This window comes from Orycteropus afer, unplaced genomic scaffold, assembly GCF_000298275.1.
Source record: "Orycteropus afer afer isolate SDZICR_OR568_19922 unplaced genomic scaffold, OryAfe1.0 scaffold00762, whole genome shotgun sequence".
NCBI lineage: Eukaryota > Metazoa > Chordata > Mammalia > Tubulidentata > Orycteropodidae > Orycteropus > Orycteropus afer.
Window position 1 is genome coordinate 859,615 of NW_006922349.1, and position 21,596 is coordinate 881,210.

Consider the following 21,596-nt stretch of genomic DNA (forward strand, 5'->3'; position numbering starts at 1 on the left):
GTACATTGTAGTATTTGAGTGCTTAGCTTATGTTTAATAGGTATGAGATAGTGGAAAATAAGAATTCTGTGTTGAAGATAAAGCAACTGATGTCTCTTAGCTCTTAGGAGCAATTAAAAAATTAATAGAAGAAAGGCAATCAAGGGAAAAATAATGTTTAGGGTCAAATGGTATTGATTTTCCTTCTTTTATCAGGAGACTACTGACTAAAAATGTTCAACTCATTAACATGTATAAGTGAAACAGGAGCAATGATGAATTCATGGGTTTTAATAGAAAAAAGGAGTGGGGAAATAAACCATTTAAATCATACTAGAGGACATTCTTTCCAATAGAATGGGTTTTCTGCTTAAACATGCTAAAATCATGTTATGCATGTATAACTTTCACAGTTATATAATAATTTACCACACTTGTGATAAGAAAATCATTTGAACAAGCCATGTCTCTTAGGATTTCATAGATCTACACTGTTCAATTTGACAACTAAGAGCAACATGTGGTTATTGACCACCTAGAACAAGAGTGGACAGAATTGAAATGTGTTGTAAGTGTAAATTACACCTCAGAAATCAAATAATTAGTATGCAAAATATTATATAATATATCCCATTAAAATTTTCATATTGATTACATGATGAAATGAGAATATTTTCAATATATTTGGTCAAATAAAACAGATTACTAAAGTTAATCTCACCTCCACCTTTTTACTTTTTAATGAGGCTACTAGAAAGTTTATCTCTGTGGCTCTCATCAGTTTTCTACTTGATGGCATTTTTTTTACTTTTTTAATGCATTTTATTGAAATATAATTTATGTACAGTGAACTACACAAAACTAAAGTGACATGGGTCAATGCATTTCTCTCTCTCTCTTTTTTCTTTTTTTTGCAGTTTTCCCTCCCCTCCCCTTCCACCCCTGGCAACCAACAAAGAAAGTTTCCCTCCATATATAAACCTTTCCTTGATCCTCCACAATAACAAACCAATACTATATTTGTCCCTCTTTGATTGATCTATTTCACTCAGCATAATGTCCTCCAAGTTCATCCATATTATTCAGTGTTTTTCAGACTTTACACTGTTCTTTAGTGCTGCATAGCATACCAGTATGTGTATGTACCATAGTTTTGGCATGCACCCTTCTGCTGATGGGCATGCAGGTTGTTTCCATCTTCCTGCCATTGTAAACAGTGCTGTGATGAACATGAGTGTGAATGTATCTGTTCCTGTCCTGGCTCTCACCTCTCTAGGATACATACCCAGTAATGGGATTTCTGGGTCAAATGGCATCTCCAACTCAACACTCTAAGGAATTGCCATATTGCTCTCCACAGTGGTTGTGTCACTTCACAGTCACAGCAGCAGTGTATGAGATTCCCAAACTCTCCACATCCCCACCACCACTTGTCATTTTCTGTCTCACTGAATAAGCCTGGTGATTCAAACCTACCAGCCGCTCCTCAGAAGGAAGATGGGGCAATCTACTTCTGTAGTGATACTACCTTGGAAACCCAAGGAGGGGTCACTATGAGTCGGGTCCAATTCAACGGCACATAACAACAACAACAGCTATGAACCTTGAATGATGGCACTTTTTTAAAGACATCTATTTCCCAGAATAGAATGGTTCCAAATACCTCAGTTCAACCAATTTCAGTCAAATGAAATTGTCACAACACCCCAAGTGGAAAAATACTGAGGGCACTCTTTAGGTGCAATACAAAATAAAGAAAGCATAATGATGTTAGCAATCCTTGGATGGTGGAAAGATTAAAACCCTTAGCTGCTAAACAAAAATTTGAAGATTCAAGTCTACCCAGTTACCTTGGAAGAAAGGCATAATAATTTATTTGCAAATCATCAATCCTGAAACCTCTATAGGACACAGTTCTACTCTGACATACATGTGGTTGACTTTATGGCAACTGGTACTGGTAACAGAAATTATGTTACCTGTATGTACATTTACCTGCAAATAGTGGTGAGAAAATACTGATAGAATATGGAGTTCTTCCCAAATATTATTTCATTTATTTTCCCCAACAACATAATGAAATATTGACAATTTCTCTGTCCATGCTACTGATGAAAAAAAAAAAAAAAACAGAAAAGAGATTCAAAGAAATTACGAAACTTCCCCAGGGGCACTTTGTTCTTGTTAGCCAGTGACAATGTTTTATGCTATTTTCCTATAAGCCTAAGTAGACAGGAATTCATCCATTCCAAAAATATTACCCAAGGCATGTTGTGTGAGTCAAACTTTTAAGCTCTGAAAGGATTTAAAGGAATGTAGAAAACATGACCCCTGCCTTCAAGGAGCCTAAAAGTGGACAAGCATGAGCCCAGAAGTTGTATATATCCACAGGAGTGCTTTAAGAATGATTTTGACTAAGATGCCTGGGGTTTTCACTTCTCCTCAGCTAATGAATAGAGAACATGAAAAGGGCAGAATATTGTAAGAAGAGGAAGATGGAAACTATAGAAGCTAAAACCCAGTGGAATTTACATAAGAAATTCACATCAAGTCTCTTCTATATATTTCATCAAAGCTATGTCATCATGGATGGATTTATCACTATGTCAAATAAATTCTTGGGAAGGCTTTTACTGATTCCAAACCAAACTCACTGCCGTGGAGTTGGATCCGACTCATAGCGACCCCTCCTTGGGTTTCCGAAGTGATGTCACTATGGAAGTAGATTACCCAACCTTCCTTCCCAGGAGTGGCTGGTGGATTTACTGATCAGACCACCAGCCTTCTGGTTTTACTGATTAGACACTTTCTTTGTAGATACTTCAGGTTTCTCATTCATTAAATATTATTAGCTTTATATCAATGCTTTTCACCAGGTGTTTTTCTCTGATATTTGCCTTTGTTCTATTTCTGTCTTTGTTTCCCCAACTGTGTCAAATCATTGTGGAAATTAAAAGCAGGCATTCAGCAACAATCCACATTGTGGGGACAAATGGAAGTGCCTATAACATTAGCCCTAAGATAATAAGAATAAATTCCTCTGAGGGCTTCACTCAATATGAATTCTTCGACAACTTCAATCTTTTCCCATTTATTGTGATGCTGCTTATTGGTCCAGTTGTGAGGATTTTGGTTTTCTTTATATTGAGGTATAGTCCATACTGCAGACTGTATTCTTGAATCCTCATCAGTAAGTGCTTCACGTCATCCTCACTTTCAGCAAGTAAAGTTGTGTCATCAGTATATTGCAGGTTGTCAATGATTCTTCCTCCAATCCTGATTTCATGGTCTTCTTCTATAGTCAAGCTTCTTGGTTTATTTGTGCAGTGTACAGATTGAATAAGTATGGTGTAAGGATACAAGCCTGATGCACTCCCTTCTTGATTTTAAACCATTCAGTGTTCCCTTGTTCTGTTTGAATGACAGCCTCCTGGTTTACGTACAGGTTTCTGATAAGGACAGTCAAGTGTTCTGGAATTCCCATTCTTCTCAGTGTTATCCATAATTTGTTTTGATCCACATAGTCAAATGTTTTTGCATAGTCATTAGAGCACAAGTAAACATCTTTCTGGTATTCTTTGCTTTCAGCCAAGAACCATCTGACATCCACAATGATATCCCTGATTCCACGCCCTCTTCTGAATCCAGCTTGCATTTCTGGAAGTTCTATGTCAATATACTGCTGCAACTGTTTTAGAATTATCTTCAGTAAGATTTTACTTACGTGTGATATTAAGGATATTGTTCTGCAATTTCCACATTCTGGGGATCACCTTTTTTTTGGAACAGATACAAATATGGACCTTTTCCTGTCATTTGGCCAGGTATCTGTCTTCCAAATCTCCTGAAGCACTTACTGATGAAAATTAAAGACTATAGTCTCCAGTATGGAGTATACCTCATCATAAAGAAAACAGAAATCCTTACAACTGGACCAGTAAGCAGTATCAAAATAAATGGAGAAATAATTGTTGTTGTCAAACATTCCCTATTACTTGGTTCCACCATCAACACCAATGGAAACAGCAGTTGAGAAATCAGATGATGTATCACACTGGGCAAATCTGCTGCAAAAGACCTCTTCAGAGTGTTGAAGAGCAAAGATTTCTCTTTGAAGACTTAGGTACACCTAACCGAAGCCATGGTGTTTTCAATAGCCTCATATGCACGTGAAAGCTGGAAAATTAATAAGGGACACAAAAGGAGAGCTGGTGTGTAGTGCCCAAGGCATCTAACTGCTAACCAGAAGATTAGTGGTTCAAACCCACCAGCCACTCAGCAGAAGCAAGACCGGGCAATCTACTTCCATAAAGATTTACTACCCTGGAAACCCAGTGGGGGTCGCTATGAGTTGGAATCGACTCATCGACAGTGGGTTTGTTTTTTGTGGGGTTTAAAGAAGTGATGATGCTTTTGAGTTGTGGTGTTGGTAAATAATACTGTAAGTGTCATAGACTACCAGAAGAAGGGACAAGTCTGTCCTGGAGGAAGCACAGCTGGAATGTTCCTTGGAAGCAAGAATGGGCAGATTTCAGCTCACCTACTTTGGTCATTTTGTCAGAAGGGATCATTCCTTGGAGAAGGATATCATGCTTGGTAAAGTGGAGGGTCAATGAAAAAGGGGAAGGCTTTCAAGGAGACAGATTGACACAGTAGCTGCAATGATGGGCTCAGGTAGAGCAAGGATTGTGAGGCTGGCGCAGGACTGGGCAGTGTTTTGGTCTGTTGTACCTAGGGTAGATATGAGTCGAAGTTGATTCGATGGTACCTAACAACAAGAACAATGTCTTTATTTTCTTCTTTTCCTTCCTTATCCTCCACCTCCTTTTTGAAATATTCTTTCTTGCATAGAGGTAAAAACAAACATGCCCCTACAAACTTAGGCAAATGATTACCAAAGTTTAGGAGTTTAGAATCCCAGTATTGGGTTTGATTTAAAAAAAATTCTATATGCCCATTCCATTCCAATGTAATACTTGACATTTTGGAGTAAATCCTCATTGGAACAAAACCCTACTACTTAATATTTTAAGACCTAAATTATTATTTTTTTTGGGGGAAAGTCTTTCTAAATTTCTATTATTTTGCTCCTTACTCATGTTGCTAAAAGAGAGAGAAACATGTCAATGGGTCTCTTGTTGGAACCTTCAGATATGGTCAAATAAAGTATGCAAATAAAATTCTGTTAGGAAAAATATTGTGGTAGTTATGTTTGTATGTCAACTTGGCTGGGCCTGGTTGAGTGGCTGGGCAGCTGGGGGTAGTTATTCCCAATGATGAGACTGACAATCAACTCCATGGTGGAATTCTACCAGAAGCAGATGAGTAACTGCTTTTGGGATGTGGTCTGCTTCCTGCATATAAGGAGAAGCCTTGGAAATGGTCTCCAGTCTATGGCATGCTTGGACCCTGCATGTAGCCATGTCATTGCTCAGAAGCCTGCTATGCTTTGCTGACCTTGGGGCTTATAATGGACTTAAGTTAATGGCCTACCATGTGGTTTGATAACATCGGGACTGTGCCTTTTTACTTGTTAACCTTGGGGATTCTCAACCTCGGCAGCCAGCAGCTCTCTGAGTGAAGAAATTCCTCTAGCTCCAGTGGGCTGGGAGCAGGAGGCAGAGCTGGACCCCAAGATTGAGGGACTTTCACCCAGCCCCTAAAGCCTGGCACTTGAACTTGCACTTAAATCCTCCAAATTATAAGAATAAACTCCTGTTTGTTAAGGCCATCCATTTGTAGTATATTTCTTGTCAGAGCTGCACTAGGTAACCAGAACAAATATTATGGCTGACACTTCATTGAATCAAAAAGACACCTCAAGTGTCATATAAGTCAATAATCTCATTTTAGGAATTATTAAAAAGGTTTGGAGATGAAGCATTTTGTCAAGGAATATGTTAAAGATCCCTGAATTTAGAATTAGGTTACCTGGGCTGCAGATACAATACTGCAATTTCTTATGTGACCCAGACATGTAATTCCTTTATTGGGATTTTGTCTTCCATCTGTTACATGAGAAGTTTTGACACAATCCTCTGAGGTTATTTCAAGCTCCATTGTTATACAGTGATAGGTTTAAATGTTTCCTCCTTATTTTTTGTGTTTTCATGCTTATTTTTATAATGCTTTATTAGTTTCTTAATAAGCAAGAACCCTATCATTACTAGCAAAGTCGACTTAATACATTTATTTACTACCAAAAATAGTGGAGAAAATCATGTTTAGAACATTTCTCTCAAGATTATTTGTGATGGTGAAGGTAATGTGTCAATTTGGCTGGGCCATGATGCTCCAAGGTTTGGCAGTTATGATCTAGCCATCCCCCATGATGAGATCAGATATATATAATGTAAACACCATAGTCCCCAGTCTGTCAAACTTGGGATTCATTAGAATCCACAGGTTGTGAGCCAGTAGCTTATCATCTGTTCTCCCAATATTGAGTTCCTACACCCTGCAACTACCTGATTCAGGAATAGTGCAAACTTTAAGTCTGACCCATGGATTTGGGAGTCGCCAGCCTCTACAACTGCATAAGCCATTTACTTAAGATAAATCTCTCTCTCTCTCTCTCTGTCCATCGATAAACATAGATAGATAGATGATAGATCAATAGATCAATAGATAGAGATAGATACATACATACATATAGATATATAAGCTTCACTGGTTTTGTTTCTCTAGGGAACCCAGAGTAGGAAATTATTGAAGGGATTTTGATATACCACTAAACAAAGACTGGGGATCACTGAGCTAGGAATTTATATTCCAAGGCAAAGGTGTTGATGTAAACATGTAAGGAAGAGGTACAGTCAAAAATGCTTATCAAGAGAGCATATGAGAGGATCAGATATCTGAGACAGTGAAAATACAGAGTGAGATCTTGAGAATCAGATATCTGCCCACAGTTGGAAACAAAATTCTTTCCACTTTTCTGACTCACTATGAAGTAGGTAGAACCTTACACTATTTCAGACTGAAATTATTTATATAGGTAAATCAGAACCAAAGTGTTCCTTGGGGAACAAAACAGTAGGAAAGTAGATTTCCATACATTTTTCACTATATGAAACTCTCTCTTGACCAGAACCTAAGCGTATGTGTTGTTGTTGTTGTTGTTGTTGTTGTTGTTATGTGCCGTCGAGTCAGCCCCAACTCATAGCGACCCCTCCTTGGGTTTCCGAGGCAGTATCACTATGGAAGTAGGATTGCCCAACCTTCCTTCCAAGGAGTGGCTGGTGGGTTTGAACTGCCAGCCTTCTGGTTAGCAGTCAAGTGCTTTAGACACTATGTTACCAGAGTTCTGCATTAAATTTACATTTAGTAAAGTTTCTATTACAAGCTTATCTATTTTAGATTCACGTCTTTCCCACCACATGCCATTATCAATGCATACACTTCAGAAACCTAGTTTATATTGCAATTTGGGTGAAAGTTGTTGGTACATTTTGTGTCTCAGTGGTTCCACCAGGCTCTATTGGACCAGGAAACCTGGTCCCCACCTTCTTCTTCTTCTTTTTTTTCTTTTTGGCCTCCAAATGATTTTGAGTTTTGTTCCACATTGTTCTCCCTCTCTATGCAGGATCTCCTACATCCCTTCCAAGTGGATGACAGTGGAAGCTGGGCACCATCTAGTTCTTCTGGTCTCATAGTTGTATAGGTTGCAGATTGGATGGTGTACCAGTCCATATACATTCTGTTTCATGACATTTACTGTAATCCCCACACTGCAACAGTATTCTTTCCATTTCCTTCCTGTGTTCATCTTCTCATTCCATCCAACATTCCTAGCTCTATCCCTGGGAAAATGCTGTCAATTTGATCTCGTATGCTTAATTGTCTTTATGAGTTCATACACTTCTTTTTTTTTTTTTTTTAATTTTTATTTTGATCTGGGTGAAGATTTACAGAGTAAATTCACTTTTCATACAGCAGTTCACATATACTTTGTCTCATGTTATTGACCAAAATTTACAATGCAACAGCTCCCCTCCCACTTCCTCCCCATAGTTACCTCCTCCCAGTGTCCATCCCTTCATACACTTCTGCACCTGAGCTATCTCCCTGTGCATAAGCAGCCCTTCCTTCTCCCATGATTATTCTCTCCAGGGCATGTGTCTACTTGAGGTAAATGTTTAACTCACATGCCTGTACTTTGTTTGGCTGGAAACCACAGGTGTGGGTTCAATTCCAGACCTGAAGGGCAGCTAGGGGCCATAGTCTCAGTGGTTACACCAGGCTCTATTGGACCAGCAAACCTTGTCCCCACCTTCTTTTTTTTTTTCGCCTCCAAATGATTTTGAGTTTTGTTCCACATTGTTCTCCCTCTCTATGCAGGATCTCCTACATCCCTTCCAAGTGGATGACAGTGGAAGCTGGGCACCATCTAGTTCTTCTGGTCTCATAGTTGTATAGGTTGCAGATCGGATGGTGTACCAGTCACTAGGACTGATTGTTTCCATTAATTTTGCTTTTCTTCTTTCTTCTTGACGAGGAGAGACCCGTTGTTGCATCTAGATGGCAGCTTGCTAGCTTTTAAGATCCCAGTCGCTACTCGCCAAAGTAGGAGAGTTCATACACTTCTGACATTAATTCACATTAGGGTCTTTCTATCATTTGGCTGCCAGATGAGTCACTAGGTTTAAATTCAGGCCGTGGCTTGAAGGGTGTTTAAGGGATATTAGTCTCAAAGATTATACCAACCTTCATCAAACCAGTAAACAGGGTCTTCTTTATGACTTTGAGTTTTTTTTCCCACATTTCCCCTAATTCTATCTGTTGTTGTTGTTGTTATGACGTCAAGTTGGACACAATTCATAGAGACCCCTCCTTGGGTTTCCAAGGCAGTATCACTACAGAAGTACATTGCCCGAGGAGGAGTGGCTGGTGGGTTGGAACCTTCTTCTGAGGAGTGGCTGGTGGGTTGGAACCTCCAATTTTCTGGCTAGCAGTCATGTGCCTCAGACACTATGCTACCAAAGCTCCTCAATTCTATCTAAGACTCTTATTGTAATCCTCTTCCAAGCTGTCAGCAGTGGTAGCTGGGCACCATCTAGTTCTTCTGGTCTCAGGGTCATGGAAGTTCATGTGTTCCATTAGTCCTTTGGACTAATTGTTCCTGCACATTTGATTTTCATCACTCTTCTTTTAAAAGTCTTCCCCTGTCCCTGGATATTCTGTTAATCTAGGATAATTTAGGGTAATTAAGAGCCTCATTACCACTCGAATAGAACAACATCACTACAAAGACAGCAGTGAGTATTTTAGCATAGCAAACATAGAAACACTGAAACAGAACTGAAGAGCAAGGTAGAGAAAAAGGAAAAGGAGTTTGGAGGTAGAAAGTAAGGGTTGTTGGAGAGAAAGGGTATAGAGAGGGAGAGAATCAGAAAAAAATGTAATGGAACATACATTTGTAAACACTACTTCAGTGTATAGAGAATGGTGTGATGGTTTTGCATGGTGTTTGAGCTTTTATTCATTTTTTTTTAACTCAAATTATTTGAGAATCAATGTACCAACTAAGTGTCAAAAACTAACTGAAAACAAATACACATCTTCCTAAGAATTCATATGCCTGGCCTCTTTAGATTAATTGGGTTTGGAAGGGAAGGAGTCAATTCTTACAGAGTTGATAGAAGGTTTTCCTTCTTTATTTTAGGTATGTATTATCCTACAATAACCCAAACTCAATACTATGAAGTTGATTGAGACTCACAGCAATACCTCCTTGGGTTTCCGAGGCAGTATCTCTATAAAAATAGATTTCCCAGTCTTCCATCCAAGGAGTGGTTTGAGGGCTTGAACCACCAGCCTTCTGGTTAGCAGTCAAGTGTCTTAGGCACTAGGCTACCACAGCTCCTTATCCTACAATAAGGTGCCACAATTACCATTACTTAAAGCAAAAATAAATAAATAAATAAAAATAATAATATTGTATTATAATTCTGGTGGCAAAACTCTACATCAAGGTGTTGGCAGGGTCGTAGTGTCTGGTAAGGCTCTAAAGGAAGAGCCTTACCAGACTCTTCCTAGTTTTAGTGGTTTCTGGAATCATTGACTTTCCTTGACTCATAGACACATCATCTTTATGTGGGCATCTTCCTTTTGTGTGTCTCTCTTTGTCTCTTCTTCTCATTTATAGGATTACTGCTCATGTTGGGTTAGAATCCTTCCTATTCCCACATGACTTTATGTTAACAGATAATATCATAAAAGACTCTATTACCAAATAAATTTTCATTCACAGATTATGAGGAATAAAGACTTTAACATATCTTTTGGGGAAAATAGTTCAGTCTGTAACAGTGGTTTGGCCTGTTTTAATTTTCCAATTTAGGTGGAAATCAGTAGAAAGTGACTTCGTAACATTCTAGCCCCTCCGGATACACTGGAGAGGAAATGGATATTATTTTTATCACAGAGAGTATGTGATAGCTAGCCAGACAACACTAGTACTAGAAGCACATTCTACATGTTTTGATCTGATGTTGGACTTGGAAGGCATTCATACTCTCTGTATTGTTAACTATACAGGAAGAATTCTACTTTGAGAGCAGTGTCTGGACACAGCACCATCCCTGGAGTAGAAGGAGGTAGTAGTGAATTTGCTAAAATATCTTATGATATATAACATGTTCTATAGCTAAAATTGTTTTTGCTCCAGTTATCTCACTTTTCCTTAAAATTATTCCTTTGAGATTAGAATTACATTTAAACATTCTAATTTCATACATTGAGCAATGGCTCAATTGGTTAAATTATTTTGTTCTATCTAGAAGAGTAAACTTATCTATAATGACAGCTTATTAAAACTAAAATCAATGCCCCACCCACTGCTGTGGAGTTGTATCCAACTCACAGTGACCTTTCCTTGGGTTTCCAAGGTGGTATCACTATGGAAGTAGATTGCCCAAACTTTCTTCTGAGGAGTGGCTGGTGAGTTTGAACCACCAGCCTTCTGGTTAGCAGTCATATGCCTTAGGCACTAGGCTACCAGAGTGCCTAAAATCAATGTACTTCCTTATAATAAGAATTTGTCCTAACACAAAGACTGTTTTCCTATCCAGAATTCTTTTATTATACATGTTCAGTATTTCTAAATGAGAAAAGAGACACAACTTCTAATCTTAATCTAATTTGTTTTCCTTATGCCCCTAATGTAGAAAATAAAAGCTATAGAGTGTGAAACGTCTGACTAAGAAGTCCTAGGAAGTCAGGACAATAAGGAGTCTAAAACCTGACTCTCCAACTTTCAGCTCCAATATTAGTATTGTTGAAGAGAAGCTGGACAGGATTCCTACATTTTGCTGGAAGGAAGATTGAGCAATCTACTTCTGTAGAGATACCACTCAGAAACCCAAGGAAGGGTCACTATGAGTCGAATTCAATGGGACAATTTAGGGAGATTACCAATACCATCTTTCACTCATTTGTCCTATTGAGAAATGGACAAGAGATACATAATGTGCCTTTGAATGCTCTGTAATTGAATTGTTTCTCTTTGCCTTTTCTAGGCATTGTATTTTCTAAAATTTATATTAATTCCAAGGTAACATATTTACACATGTTTATTTTGCCCCAAAATTTGTGGGTTATAAAATGATCTCATGATTATTTTATTATTTATTTTTGTTATTTATGCTGCAAAATATTTATTTATTGAATAATGAAATATAAAATAGTGAGTAACCAAGATGTAAAAGTAGGGAAATGCAAGAAGGCGACTTAAAATAAAATAATGTTTTAGATACTTGAGAAAAAGGAAGGACAATTTTTTAAAAATACTGGTGAATATACAATAAACAAACCATTAACTTGGTTACACACAATATACTATTTTAAAATATTTTTAAAAAAACAGAAAAAAAGTGAGAAAGACAAATTAATTTCCAAAAGAACAAATCAACTTTCATCGTCAAAAGATTCCCATACCTTTGCAAAATGAAACCTATAAAATATTGTTATTTTTAGGTGGTGCTGAGTCAGCTCCAACTCATAATGACCCATAAACAACAGACCAAAACACTGCCTGATCCTGTGCCAGCCTCACAATCTTTGCTACACCAGAGACATTGTTGCAGCAACAGTGTCAATCCATCTCACTGAGGGCCTTCCCCTTTTTCGTTGACCCTCCACTTTACCAAGCATGATATCCTTCACCAGAGAATGGTCCCTTCCTACCACATGACCAAAATAGGTGAGACAGAATCCGGACATTCTCGCTTCCAAGGAGGATTCTGGCTGCACTTCTTCCAGGACAGATTTGTTACTTCTTTTCCCATTCCGTGGTACTTTCAGTAGTCTTTGCCAATAAAAAACTCAAAAGCATCAATTCTGCCTTCCTTATTCATAGTCCAGCTTTCACATGCATATGAGACAATTGAAATCAGCAATGATATTCCTCATTCCAAGTCCTCTTTTGAATCCAGCTTGCATTTCTGGAAGCTCTTGGTCAATGTACTGCTGCAACCATTTTTTAATTATCTGCAGCAAGATTTTACTTGCGTGTGATATTAATTTCACATTCTGTGGGATCACCTTTCTTTTTAATGGGTACAAATACACATCTTTTCCAGTCAGTTCGCCAGTTAGCTGTCTTCCAAATTTCTGTGCATAGACAAGTGAGTGCCTCCAGTGCAGCATCTGTTTGTTTAAGCATCTCAATGGATGTTTTGTCAATTTCTGGAGCCTTGTTCTTTGCCATTTCCTCAGCGTGGCTTTACCTTCTTCCTTCAATACCCTTGGTTCCTGATCATATGCCACCTCATGGATGGATGAACATCAACCAATTATTTTTGATACAGTGACTCTGTGTATTCCTTCCATCTTCTTTTGATGCCTCCTGCATCATTCAATATTTTGCCCATAGAATCTTTCAATATTGCAACTCAAAGCTTGAATTTTTTCTTTAGTTCTTTCAGCTTGAGAAATGCTAGATGTATTGTTCCCTTTTGGTTTTCTAAGTCCAGGTTTTTCCACATTTCATTATAAAAATTGACTTTATCTTCTTGAGTTGCTCTTTGAAATCTTCTTTTCAGCTCTTTTATCTTGTCATTTCTTCCATTTATTTTAGCGACTCTCTGTTCAAAGGCAAGTTTCAGAGTCTCTTCTGACATTCATGCTGGTCTTTTCTCCCTTCCCTGTCTTTTTAATGATGTTTTGCTTTCTTCATGGATGATGTTCTTGATGCCATCCCACAATTCCTCTGGTTTCAGTCATTGGTGTTCAATGCATCAAATCTGTTCTTTAGATGGTCTTTTAATTCAGGAGAGATATAATCAAGGTCATAATTTGGCTTTCATGGACTTGGTTTAGTTGTCTTCAGCTTCAACTTGAACTTGCAAATGAGTAACTGATAGTCTGTTCCACAGTAATCTCCTGGCCTTGTTTTGACTGAAGATATTGAGCCTCTTGATTTCCTCTTTCCACAGATGTAGTCTATCTGATTCTTCTACTCCATCTGTCAAAGTCCACGTTTATAGCTGCCATTGGTGTTCTTGCAAAAATGTTTTTGCAATAAATAAGGCATTCATTGGTCTTGTAAAATTCTATCTAGTGATCTACTGCGCCATTTCTATCACCAAGACCATATTTTCCAACTACCAGAGATTCTTTTCTGTTACCAACTTTTGCATTCCAATAAACAGTTATAATCAGTACATCTTGATTACAAATTTGGTGAATTTCAGACTGCATAAAATCTTCAGTTTCCTCATCTTTGGCTTTGGTGCTTGGTGTGTAAATTTGAATAATAGTAATATTAACTAGTCTTCCTCATAGGTGTATGATATTATCCTATAACTGACAGCATTGTACTTCAGGATAGATCTTGAAACGTTCTTTGTGATGAATGCCACACCATTCCTCTTCAATTTGTCATTCCTGGCATAGTAGAGCATTGTTGTTGTTTGTTATTGTTATGTGTCATCGAGTCGGACCCGACTCCTATATAGTAGAGCATATGGTTGTCTAATTCAAAATGTCTAAAACCAGTTCATTTCAGATCACTAATGCCTAGGATATAGATTTTTATGTGTTCCATTTCATTTTTGACAACTTTCAATTTTCCTAGATTTGTAATTTGCACATTTCATGTTCTTATTAGTAATGCATATTTGCAGCTGTTTCTTCCCATTTTGAGTCTTGCCATATCAGCAAATGGAGTCCCAAAAGCTTTACTCCATCCACATTATTAAGGTCGCCTCTACTTTGAGAAGGCAGCTCTTTCTCAGTCATAATTTGAGTGTCTTCCAAACTGAGGGGCTCATCTTCTGTCACTCTATGGGATAATGTTTAAGGGCTGTTCATAGAGTTTTCTAGTAATATATCAGACAGTGTTTCGTTGCTATTCATAAGGTTTTCACTGGCCAATTCTTTGAGAAGTGGATGTCCCCTTCCTTCTTCCAAGTCTGCCTTAGTCTGGAAGCTCTGCTGAAACCTGTCACCCATGGGTGACTCTGCTGATGTTTGAGAAACTGGTGAAATAGCCTCCAGTCTCACAGCAGAAACACACAAGCCACCACACTACGACAAACTAATAGATGAGTGGTGGTATTAAGCTATAAGGTATTTTAAATAAAGCAAAATGGTTTTAAAATTTAAATATAGTAAGAAAGATTAATTTGAAGCTGCCTTGTTGTGATGAAGGCTTTGAGTCAGTTTCAATGCATAGCAACCTTATGCAAAACAGAACAAAACACTGCCCAGTCTTTCCTTAGCCAGCCTAATAGTCTTTGCTATGTTTGAGCCCATCATTGTAGCCACTGTTTCAATCCATCTCATTGAGGTCCTTCCCCTTTTTTCACTGATCTGCTACTTTACTCAGCATGATATTCTCTTTCAGACACTTGTCCTTTCTGAGAACATGGCCAAAGTATGAGAGACATAATATACCCATTCCTATATCTGAGGAGCACTCTGGTTGTACTTCCTCTAAGACATATTTACTTATTCTGTTAGCAGTCAATGGTACATTCAGTATTATTTTCCAGCACCATAATTCAAGTGCAACAGTTCTACTGTCATCTTTTTTATTCATTTTCCGCCTCTCACATGCACATGAGACTACTGAAAATGCCGTGGCTGGTTTCAGGTGCATCTTATTCTTCAAACTGACATTTTTGCTCTTTAACACTTTAAAGAGATCTCTTGCAAAAGATTTACCCAGTGAAATGCATCATTTTTTTTTTTCTTGGCTGCTGCTTCCATAAGCATTGTTTGTGGATCCAAATAATACAAAATCCCTGTCAATTTAAATATTTTCACCATTTATCATGATGGTTTTTATTGGTCTAGTTGTAAGGATTTTTATTTTGTGCTGAAGTGTAATCCATACTGAAGGCTTTAGTCATTGATCTTCTTCAAAAAGTGCTTCATGTAATCGTCATGTTCAGTAAGCAAGGTAGTGTCATTGGCCTGTCACATATTGTTAATGAGTCTTCCTCCAATCCTGATGATGTGTCCTTCATATAGTTCAATTTTTCCAATTACTTGTTCAGCATACAGATTGGCTAAGTATGGTGAAATTATACAACTCTGACACACAACTTTTCTGATTTTAAATCATGTGTTATCCTCTTATTCTGTTCTAACAACTGCTCCTTGATCTATGTACAGGTTTCTCATGATCAAAATTACGTGTTCTGGAATCCCTATATTTTGCAATATTATTTATAATTTGTTATGATTCATACAGTTGAATGTCTTTGCATTGTCAACAGGACACAGGTGAACATATTTCTGGCATCCTTTGCTTTCACCCATATTCCGTCTGACATCAGCAATGATTTCCCTGGTTCCTCACCCTCTTCTGAATCAGGCTTAAATTGCTAGCAATTACTAGTTAATGTACTGCTGTGACGATTTTGAATTATCTTTGACAAAATTTTACTTGAGCGTGATAATAGTGATATTGCTCCATAATTTTCACATTCTGTTGATTACTTTTGAAATCTCACATATACGGATCTCTTCCACTCAGTTTGTAGGCTATTGTCTTCCAAATTTCTTGGCATAAATGAGTGAGTGCCTCCAGCATTGAAACTGTGGAAGCACCTCAATGGTATTCCATCAATTCCTGGAGCCTAGTTTTTCCAAAAATCCTTCAGTGAAACTTGGATTTTTTCCTTCAATTCCATTGATTCTTAATTATATGCCACCTCCTGAATTCAATGATAGTCGACTGATTCTTTTTGGTACAATATTTCAGTGTATTCCATCCATCTTCTTTTGATGTTTCCTGCATTGTTCAATATTTTACCCATAGACTCCTTCAATATTGTAAGGATTGATTTTTTTTCTTCATTTCTTTCAGCTTGAAAAATGCTGAGAATATTCTTCTCCTTTGGTTTTCCAACCCCAGTAATTTGCACATGTCATTGTAATACTTTACCTTGTCCTCTCCATCTGCCCTTTGAAAATCTGTTCAAGTCTTTTATTTCTTCATTTCTTCCATTCACTTTAGCTACTCTCCATTCAAGAACAAGTTTCAGAGTCTCTTCTGACATCCATTTTGGTCTTCTCATTCTTTGCTGTCTTTTTAATGGCCTTTTGCTTTCTTCATGTATGATATCCTTCATGTCATCCTACAAACTTCTGGCCTTTGGTTACTGGTGTTCAGAGGATCCACTCTATTTTTCAGATGATCCCTAAATTCAGGTGGTTTATACTCAAGGTCATATGTTACCACTTGTATTTTTATTTATTTATTTATTTTTTAATTTGCTTCAACTTCAAGGTAAGCTTGCATATGAGCAATTGATGGTCTGTGACTTAGACAGCCACTGTCTGCATTCTGACTGATAATACTGAGCTTCTCCTTTTTCTTTTCCCACAGATGTAGTAGATTTGATTGCTGTGTATTCCATCTGGTGAAGTCAACATGTATAGTTGCTATTTATGTTTTTTGGGGAAAAAAAAAAAAAAAACTTTGCAATGAATAAGTCATTGGTCTTGCAAAATTATATCATGTGAACTCTAGTGTCATTTTTACCACCAAGCCAGTATTTTCCAAATACCAATGCTTCTTTGTCTCCAACTTTTGCATTTCAGTCACTACTAAATATCAAAACATCTTGTTAGCATGTATGGTCAATATTTGACTAAATATTTTGGTAAAAATCTTCAATTTCTTCATCTTTGCTTTAGTGACTGGTGTGTAAATTTGAATAATACAAGTATTAACTGGTCTTCCTTGCAGGCATATGGATAGTATCCTATCACTCACAGCATTATACTTCAGAGTATATCTTTAAATGTTGTTTTTGATGGTGAATGTGATGTCTTTCCTCTTTAAATTCTCGTTCTCTGCATAGCTGACCATAAGAAGATCTGACTCAAAATGGCCAATACCAGTACATTTCAGCCTACCAATTTATAGGATATTCATTTTTATTCATTTCATTTTCATTTTTAACAACTTCTAATTAATATATATTCTTACTCTGTACATTCCATGTTCCAATTATTAATGGATATTTGCAGTTGTTTCTTCTCTTTTTTAGTTATGCCACTTCAACTTATGAAAAGTACTAAAAATTTTACTCCATCAGTGTCCTTAAGGTTGAATCTAATTTGAGGCCACACTTCCCCAGTCATATTTTGAGTGCCTTCCAACCTAAAGGGCTTATCTTTTGGCCCTATATCAGACACTATTTCCCTGTTATTTATAATGATAATAGTGACTCCCCCCCCCCCCGAAGTGGACCTGGTCATCTATTTCTTTCTAGTTTATTTTAGTGTGGAAGCTCTGCTGAAACTTGTCTACTGTGGATGATTCTGCTGGTATTTGAAATACAGGTGGTATAACTTCCAGTATGACAGCATTATGCAAGCCTCAACAGTATGACACATTTGCAGGTTAGTGATGGGTTGGAAGAACCTCAGTGAGAGATGGTTTGACACAATGGTTGCAATATTGGCTCAAACATAGTAAAGATTGTGAGAAGAGTGCAGGAATGGCTAGTGTTTCCCTCTGTTGTACTTAGGGTAGGTATTATGCACCTACTCAATTGCACCCAACAACAACAAGAATTTTTATTAGGAGGTCACGGACAATGATTGATATGGAATATAGGAGTCATTCATGTTTATTAGTTTATACAACTGCTCCAATTTTTAAAAAAATAGAATCTATTATGCTGAGATGAGTTTATGAAAATGTTTTGACAAACAGAGCTAGACATAATCATGTTGGTCTCCTCTAATATTTGATCTTTGCTATTGTGTCTCTAAACAATATTAAAAGGATTAAGTTGGGAAAATAATTGAATATAAGAAAAATTATATATATATCCCCCACCCCTGGCAAATAATGATGACAGTCTTGGGTTGATTGAATTAAATAAATTCAAGCTGGATTCAGAAGAAGATGTGGAACAAGGGATATCATTGCTGATGTCAGATGGATCTTGGCTGAAAGCAAAGAATACCAGAAAGATGTCTACTTGTGTTTTATTGCCTATGTAAAGGCATTAGGCTGTGTAGTTCATAATAAATTATGTATTACATTATGAAGAATGAAAATTCCAGAACACTTAACTGTGATCCTTATAGGCAAGAATGGCCAGACTTCATCTCACTACTTTATTCATGTCATCAGAAAGGGCCATTCCCTGCAGAAGGTTGTCATGCTTGGTGAAGTAGATGGTCGACAAAGGAGGGGAAGGCCCTCAGTGAGATGGATTGACACAGTAGCCACTGCAATGGGTTCAAGTATAGCAAGGATCATGGAGCTGGCACGGGAAAGGGCAGTGTTTCATTCTACTGCCCATAGGGTCATTATGAGTTGGAAATGACTTGATGGCACCTAACAACAACAACTTCAGAAGTGAGGAAAACCAAAAGTCATTCACATGTTGTAAAGTGATGGAAGGGTAGATCCCTTTGTGGATTTTAGTTCTTGCAGATCTTGTTGCAGAGCTTGTGTAAAATAATACGGAAGCTTGGTGCAGTGTAGTAAATTACTTAGTGTGGCTTTTCTAGCCATAAGTCTTTGTAAACTCTGTGGTGGAATTTGCTGTGAGTAACTGAGGAGTTGCTGATTGTAAAGTTATCCACCTGAGGTATTTCTGTTGGGCGAAACACAAAGCAATGTTCTGGGAAATTTCTGCTCTCTCTCAGTTGCTTAGAATTCTTATTTTATGATTGGTTAGTTTAGCCACTGTGCCAAGCTCAGAAGGAGGCCTCCTAGAGGCAGAAGAAGTCTCTCTTTGACTGCTGGTTGAGGAAGACATGCTGCTGAAAGAGACATGTGCTCCAGAAAGAGACACATGCTGGGAAAGAGATGCAAGAGACACGCATTGCTGAGTGAGACACCAAGGGACACTCACTGTTGGGAGAGATACTGTGAGAGACTGTTAGGAGAGAGACTGTGGGCTGGGAGAGAGACTGAGCGTTTCTCCTGAACTTGAATTGTAGCCAGGTACTTCCCTAATAAACCCCATAATCTGTGAGTTTAGTGTGGCCACTGCAGCAAATTATCAGACCTTGGAGAGAAGTGGTGGGTGCTTTGGAAGGAACAGTTGGTGAAAGGGCTGGAGGGAGGCAGCATGTCTGGTCTTGCAGGAATAGGCCTTGGGTTACTGATGGTGATTCTGTCTTCCTCTTGTGTGGTTAGAGGAGGTCAGAACATGTGGCCTGCTTGTCTTTTTTGCACTTGGTAAAACCTGAGGCATAACTTTCTTTTTCCTTTTTTTTTTTTTTTTTTTCCTATTGTTATTTGGGTGAAGATTTACAGAGAAGATTCACTTTCCATAAGGCAGTTCACATACACTTTGTCTCATGACATTGACCACAGTTTACCACAATGCAACAGCTACCCTCCCACTTCCTCCCCATAGTTACCCCTTCCCAGTGTTCATCCCTCCATGCACTCCTGCCTTCTGAGCTGTGTCCCTGTGCATAAGCAGCCCTTCTTTCTCCCATGATTGTTCTATCCAAAGAGTGCATTAACCTGAGGTAAATATTCAACTCATATGCCTGTCTTTGGATTGGCTGGAAACCACAGGCGTGGGTTCAATTCCAGACCTGAAAGGCAGCTAGGGACCATAGTCTCAATGGTTCTACCAGTCTCTATTGGACCACTGAGGCATAACTTTCCAAGTGTATTTTAGTTCTGCCCAGTAAGGGCAAAGAAATATAAGCTTTCTGAATGTACAGGGATACTACAGAAAGGTAAACAAAGATTAAATACTGGAGGCAATTTGAGTTTTCTGGAACTTTGGATAATAAGATATTAGGATTGGGTGTGATTGGAAACTGGAAATAACAATCCTATTTATGGCTCTAATGTCTTATAAAAATGGATGACCCATTGTCTATAGAGTTTGTGGATAGTAAAGTGAGAGTTTTACTGGGACTAGTGCAAGAGATGATTTTGTTTGTTTCTTTGTTTATTTGTTTCTTTTTTCCTACAACAAAGGGCTTGAGTCCCACCAGGACTTTGGATGTTAAATGATACTGAGATAGTATAGGTAAGAGTTTTGCTAGGAAAATGTGGATTTTTATAGGGTCTATACTGTCAATTAAGCCCACACCTATGAAAAATGTTATCCATAAACTTTCACAAATTTGAGGTGGTAATGGATTTTGATCTAGGTCTAGTTGTCCTTGGGGTTGGGCATAATCAACCTGAAACTGAAGTATACTTAAAGATATGGATTCTTCTGGGTTATCTAAAACAAGGCTTTCCACTGACTTAGTACTTTCTCTTGTGATTAATGATCTCCAAAATATTCACAATTAATTAAACAAAAGTCTTATGTTTCAGTACTTTACATATTTCTATTTTTTGAATGATAAATAAGTGACTTAGTATTTACGATAATAGGAAAATAAACTATGAAGTATCATTGAATGTTCATCATTAGCCCATCTGGAAACATTGCTAATAAAGTTTACACCTACCTCTGCTAACAAATAATAAAAAAGGTAAAATAAATGTGAAAAGCCTGCATATTTCATGAAAATTATATCAAAATTTTCTGAATGAATCAGGGATGCCTCTCAAACATGTACTTGTCCGATTACAGCTGTTAGACATTGTCAAATAACTAAAATATTGTGTATCCAATTATGCAAGAACAAGAGGTATATTATCCATGCTGCACACCAAAAAGTTGGATGTATGAGTCTTCCCCAAGATGTCGCAAAAGAAATTCTTGTGGATCTACTCCAGAAAAATCAGACATTGAAAACCTAAAAGAGTACAGTTCTACTATGACACACATGGGGTTGTCATGTATCAGAACTGATGTTATAAGAACTACCTTACATGTAATATGGAACAGAGTTTCACTTAAGAAAATAAAAATTATTGTTTAATAAATGGTGCTGGCAAAACTGGAGATCCATTTGCAGAAAAATGAAACAATATCTGTACCTCACACCATACACAAAAACAAACTCCAGATTGATCAAAGACTTAAATGTGAAACCTAAAACTATACAGTTCCTCAAGGAAAATTTAGGGGCAAATTTAACGGCCCTAATATATGGCATGAATAGACTATCAAGCATAATACAAAATGCACAAACAGCAGAAGAGAAACCAGATGATTGGGACCTTCTAAAAATTAAATTTTTATGTGCTTCCAAAGACTTCTCCAAAAGAG